Raw genomic sequence first — 6,000 nt, 5'->3', positions numbered from 1 at the left:
TCGATGGCGAAGTCTACCTCTCTGGGGGGCGGAAGTCCTGGGAGTTCGTCTGGGAAAACGTCGGGGTACTCTCTTACCACGGGTTCGGAGGATAGGGAAACTTCTGGCTCTCTCACATCCACTACGCTTGCCAAAATACCCCAAGTACCCTGGCTGAGTAGTTTACTGGCCTTCATGGCTGAGATGACCTTGGGTATACATACCATACCTGCCCCCCTGAATTTGAAACTAGCCTCGGAGGGAGGGTTGAAAACAACATCCTTGCCATAACAGTCTATATTGGCATGGTTGGCTGACAGCCAATCCATGCCTAGTATCACATCAAAATCCTGCATGTCTAACACTAGCAAGGTCACGTCTAACATACGATTCGCTATCTCTACCCGACATGCCTTTATTTGTTCTTTGGACAACAGGACCTCCCCAGATGGAGTAGAAACCGACAAAACACTACCCAAAGGCTCTACCTCTAAACCCACATGCTGAACGAAAACGGAGGATATAAACGAGTGGGATGACCCAGAGTCAAATAGCACAAAAGCATAGTGCCCCAAAATTGGGAGCGTACCTGTCACCACAGTGCCAGCTCGCTCGGCCTCCTGCCGGGTAGTGGCGAAAACTCTCCCCTGCTGGGCCGCAGAAGGCTGGGGCGGTGTCGTCTCAAAGGGTTTCCGAGGACACATATCAGCAGTGTGCCCCGGCTGTCTGCACCTAAAGCAGACTCCACTTCCAGCCAAGCAACGACCTCCGTGGACTCTCCCGCAGGTAGTACAAGCGGGTAGCTCTCTCAGAGTCCTCCCGGCTGCTGCAAGCTCCCGTCGGTGTCTCTGGAAGACACCTCCTGACCTCAGTGTTCGCTGCGGTGCTACGTCAGGCTGCGTCTCAACCTTTCTCTTCTGTCCCAAGGCTGACCCTCTGCCGGCAGCCTTAGACGCATCGGCTCTCTCAGGCAGGCTCAAATCCAGTGCTATACGTAGTGCATCAGCATGCGTGGCTGGGCGGAGGGCTCTGACAATGCCCTGAAGGTCTAGCCTGAGTCCTCTAACAAATTTCTCCGTCCTGGCAGCCTCATCTCTTACCATATCGGGAGCAAAGCGGGACAGCATATCGAACTCGGCGTCGTACTGCTCCACCGTCATGTCGCCTTGCTCCAAGTTTAGGAACTCTTGCAGCTTGGCGTGCTTCACATTGGCGGAGAAAAACTTAGCATAGAAGTTCTCCTTGAACTGCTCCCATGTTATTTTGCTTACATCGCCCCCTAGCATTCTCTCCGCGGTCTCCCACCAGGCGGTGCCCCTGTCCTCCAAGAAGAAGACTGCACACTGCACCTTCTGGTCTTCTGGGCACTTCATGTACCGGAAAATAGTCTCTATGGACGTCAACCACATTTGGGCCTTTGTGGGGTTGTCCATGGATCCGTCAAAGGTCTTGGGATTATACTTCCTGAAATCCCGTAAGTGTTTCGCCTCGGCCGACAGTTGAACTGGTACTGGTTGAGCTTCCTCAGGGGCTGGAGGAGCGACGGCCTGAGCCTGAACAGGGGCGGCCTGGGCCTGAGCAGGGGCGGCCTCGGCCTGAACAGGGGCGGCCTGGTTCTGCTGGGCGGCAAGGAAAGGCGCCAAAGCAGCTTGCAGCATGTCCTGATAACGCTGCTCCATTGCGGCGAGATCCGCCTGGGTGACCGGTGCGTTTGGGTCGACTGCCGGTGCAACAGGTGGCGCCTCCGGCTGGCCACGACCGGCTCCTCTGCCTCCCCTACCACCTCCTCGGCGTGTACCTCTACGTGGCGGCATTCTCCCTAAAATTCACCAACAAACTTCTCACCACAAGAACTTAACACCCTATATCTAGGTCTTAGACTATTCAGGCAAAATTGTAATCTTAACATTAGCAAGGCTTTAGACATACCTGGCGAGTGCCGAAGGACCGTATAGCCATAGGGTGAAGTAAAACCAAAAACAAAAATGACTTACATCGTAGGTCAGTCTACAGAACCTAAAACACTGTGCTCTGATACCAACTGTAACGACCCAACTCCTTATACTGAATCGAAGTCATTACTCAATATAGAACAAGTGGTTTAAGTCATAAAATTTTATTAAAAGCATACGGTTCAAGAAATTCATTTATAAAAGCATAAACAAGGTAGTCGTGCAAAAATGTAAAAACGTTCTGAAATCCTACTCGGGCCCTATCTACATAAAAGATAGTGAAAAATAAAAAAAGTACTCAAACTCAAATGCTAAAATCTGAAATAAGAAATAAGCGGAAGCGGTAGTCCCTATGGCCCTCCTCGGTCTCACTTCGGGTCGCTCGCCAGTTTGCCCTTGCCCTTGCCTCGTCCTCTACCTGAAAACATAAAATGGAGAGAATGAGTATAAAAATACTCAGTAAGGGACCCACTACTAGTCCCACTAGGTGCCTGTTAACTTCCTGTTAGAGTCCTGATAACTGGTACCCAATCTCTGGCACGTTCCCGAACACGTGCAATCATGCGCTCCCGTAGGAACGTAACTCTGGTCTTCGGTGCCCGGGGACACCTAGGACAGTCGGGATGCGAGGACCCCGTCGAGTCACTCGAGTCATGTCTATATCATGCTAGACTGGCGTCCCGTCGGACCACACAGTCCTCAATAGGTGGTGATCCCGAAGGACACCCATGCAGGTACGACTCTAACAGAATCAAGCTAACAGGTACCCTAATTGCAGTATACATACACATGGCATCAGCATATAACATGTCACATAATCATTTCTACATTCTCCGTCCCGACATTCGTCGTAAGCATAATGGATCTTGCCACACATAACAGGCTATAGCACAACTATATCGTCATTTGCATCATACTAGCGTTTATTTCAGGCATCATACTGTCAAATCCTCAATATGCAACATAGGGCATACACAGTCTCATACTTCAAACATGAAACTAGTAGTAGAATCTCTTACCTGGAGATTCACTCGACGAGTCCTAACCGCAAGACACGTGTGCTTTCCAAGCAACGGGATCCTAAATATTTAATAACGCCAAAGTTCGTAAATAAGTCACCAACGGCTAACGGTTAAAACTCGGTTGAAATAACTTACCCCAGAAAAGGTTGCAGTGGTTGAGCCCCTACTGAAGAAAATCTCCCGCTGCAGCAGTTACTCGGTCCAAGACGTTCCTTAGGAAAAATAATTTAATTTAGTCCAAATTAAATTATTTAGCGCCCAAAACATTGGGTCGTATTGGGGAAATGCCCAAAATAAATACTTAATTTACCAAAAATAGGTGGGAGGAGCCAAAATAAGCTTGGCGGCTCGGCTGGAAAATAGGGCAGGAACCGGCTCGGCTTGGAGGCTGGAGATCGGCTCGGCTCGCGGTGCAGACAGGCGCGGCTCAGCTTGGACAGGAACTACGCGTGCGGCTCGGCTTGCAACAGGAGGGAGACGCGGCTCGGCTACGCAGAAGCGCGCGGCGCGGCTCACACGCGGGTGCACGCGGGCGCGGGTCGGTTTCCGGAATACGGCGCGCGTTGGCTCGGGTCGCGGAGCGGGTCTTCGGTCGGGTCTGATCTTCGCGCAGAGTGACGCTGACTTCCGGACTCGGGTTGCGCGACGGGTTGCGGTGGTCCGGCTTAAATGCGGCTTCGCTCGGCGGCTGCGGACGGGGGCTGCTCGGCGTCGAAACGAAGCGACGCGATTCGGCTTCGGCTGGCCGCCACGATTCGGCTTGCAGACGCGATGGGCTTCGGCTTCGGCTTGCGACTCCCGACTGAAGGCGGCTTCGATCCTTGGCGTGCGGCGGCTTCGATCCTTGGCGCGCGGCGGCTCGACGTGGACCGATCTTCGACGCTGCTGGGAGACCGGCGTGGTGACCTACGGCGGTTGACTAGCGGCGGCGGCGGCGGGGGAGAATGGGATTTAGGGTTTTCTTCTTTTTTTTTTTTTCACTTCTTGGGGAAGAGGTGAACTACACGCTTTCCAAAGCCCCCTTTTATAAAAGAATTAATACTAAATAAAAAACATAAATATTATTTCTTTTATCCCCCCTTTTTTTTTTCTTCCTACTTTAGTCCAAATAACAACCAACTTAACAAATTAAATCACCCACAAAAATCTCTAAATCTTCATTAATCACAAGTAAAAATTTCCTCAATTCGAAAGAAATTTCAAGAATTTTACTCTTAAGACGATAAAAAGGGAAGACAAATTTGGCGGGGCGTTACAGTTTTTTCTTGGAATTCAGTAAGAATAATCCAAAAAATCTGACAACTCAATCTATCCAATCCGTATCATAAAAATTAGTTTAAATTGTGGGTTAATTTTTTCTTACTGCTTTTTCATATGCTTCCTTTCCCTAACTTAGCTTTCTAACTTTTTGGGTTTGGACTTGCCAACTTGGGTTTGCACTCGCTTCCCTTCTGAGTTGAGCCACTTGCGCTAAGGAGCGATACACTTACCAACCAGCTCCTTAGATGCAAGATAGGATGACACAATTATCATGTCATACAAGGCTATAGACTAACTCTGTCTTCCCTCCTTAACTAGGCTACAATGCTTGAGATTCATCCTTCTCTTGTCTTCAACGCTTGACAACTTGGGGAGAAAAAACTTAAAACATAAGTCAAACAGACTTAGTGAGTGACGGGTTTGAGAAAACCTTTTGGGGGAATTCACAAGATATCTACGATAAAATAGTAAGTCATAAAACATGAAGTTTGTTGCAGCGAACAGTTAATACAAATCGCATAACAATCACAACTCAAATAACTATTCAACGAGTTATCAATTGGACCACGATCACTAACGTAGGGTCATTCTAAGACCAGGGAATCTCACCTTGCTGACCTGGAATGCACTCTCATTAGTATTACGTGAATTAACTGAAATATCCAATAACGTCTCGCCATATTCATATTCTTAGACCTGGGAGTTACACTCCACCAGCGTCCCATCAACATCTTTCCCACAGTGAGCGCTACAACGCCATACATTGGAATCATTTCGCAATAAGCCCATTTTGAGACCTAGGAATCTCCTATCGCTGATCAAGGATTCGCACTTAACCAACGTCACGCGAGTTATTTGAGATTTACACAAGCGCCTCGTCACATTCAGTCTTTCTCAACCTGGGCTTCACATTCAACTAGTGTCTCATTATAAGTTAGCCTAGACTTGTAATTCTCCCCTTGCCTAGATCTCAGATTCACACTCAACTAGTGTCACCCGAGTTACTTGGGATTTACACCAGCATCTTATGATAGATCTCTTCTTCTCTCGTTAGACAACCAATAAAAACAGTAAATAGAAAGGTTAGTTTTTCCAATCTTAATTTCCTTATATAATATTTCAATAGTAACAATGTCATAGAATAAGAATCAATGAAAGGATACTTTCATCAACAGAATACCTTTTTCACGTATCAAGTTTACAAACACACCATTAACTAATTATGGAAGTCATTCATAAAACATTTCTTCCATTGATGAAAGATTCACAAATATTCTGCTTATGAGAGTTACTCAAAGACAATATTTGTTATAGAGATACTCATTTTGTTTAGGAAAAATCACTCACAAACATTTATTCATAATTCACATGCAAGAAAAGAAAGACTTAATCATACATGATAATTTTAAAAATCACATTGAAACCTTGTTTTTTCACTCACAAATATACTTAGTCTCAACATCTTCCTTCTTTGCTTTTAGATTCATCTTCTTGCCTGGCGGTTCTCTCATCCTGTCGTTTGGCACTACAAACTTCCCCTTGTCACTTTCATCAGAAAAACTAACTCTTTTGAACAAAAGATTTCCATTTCCTTTGGCCTTTGGCCCTATTTATAGTGGTCTTTCACATCCAAGGGTCACTTTCACGCTTTGCACGTGTTGCTTACCGATTATGTCACGCCATGCAGCCAACCTAAACTTGACGCTTAGGTTACGAGCTAGTGGCGATTAGACATTTCCTTGAGATTCAAACCTTATCTCTTTGAGAAGCCAAACTCTTTAATCGCC

Source organism: Cucumis melo, chromosome 2 (assembly GCF_025177605.1).
Source record: "Cucumis melo cultivar AY chromosome 2, USDA_Cmelo_AY_1.0, whole genome shotgun sequence".
NCBI lineage: Eukaryota > Viridiplantae > Streptophyta > Magnoliopsida > Cucurbitales > Cucurbitaceae > Cucumis > Cucumis melo.
This window is presented reverse-complemented; position numbering follows the sequence as displayed.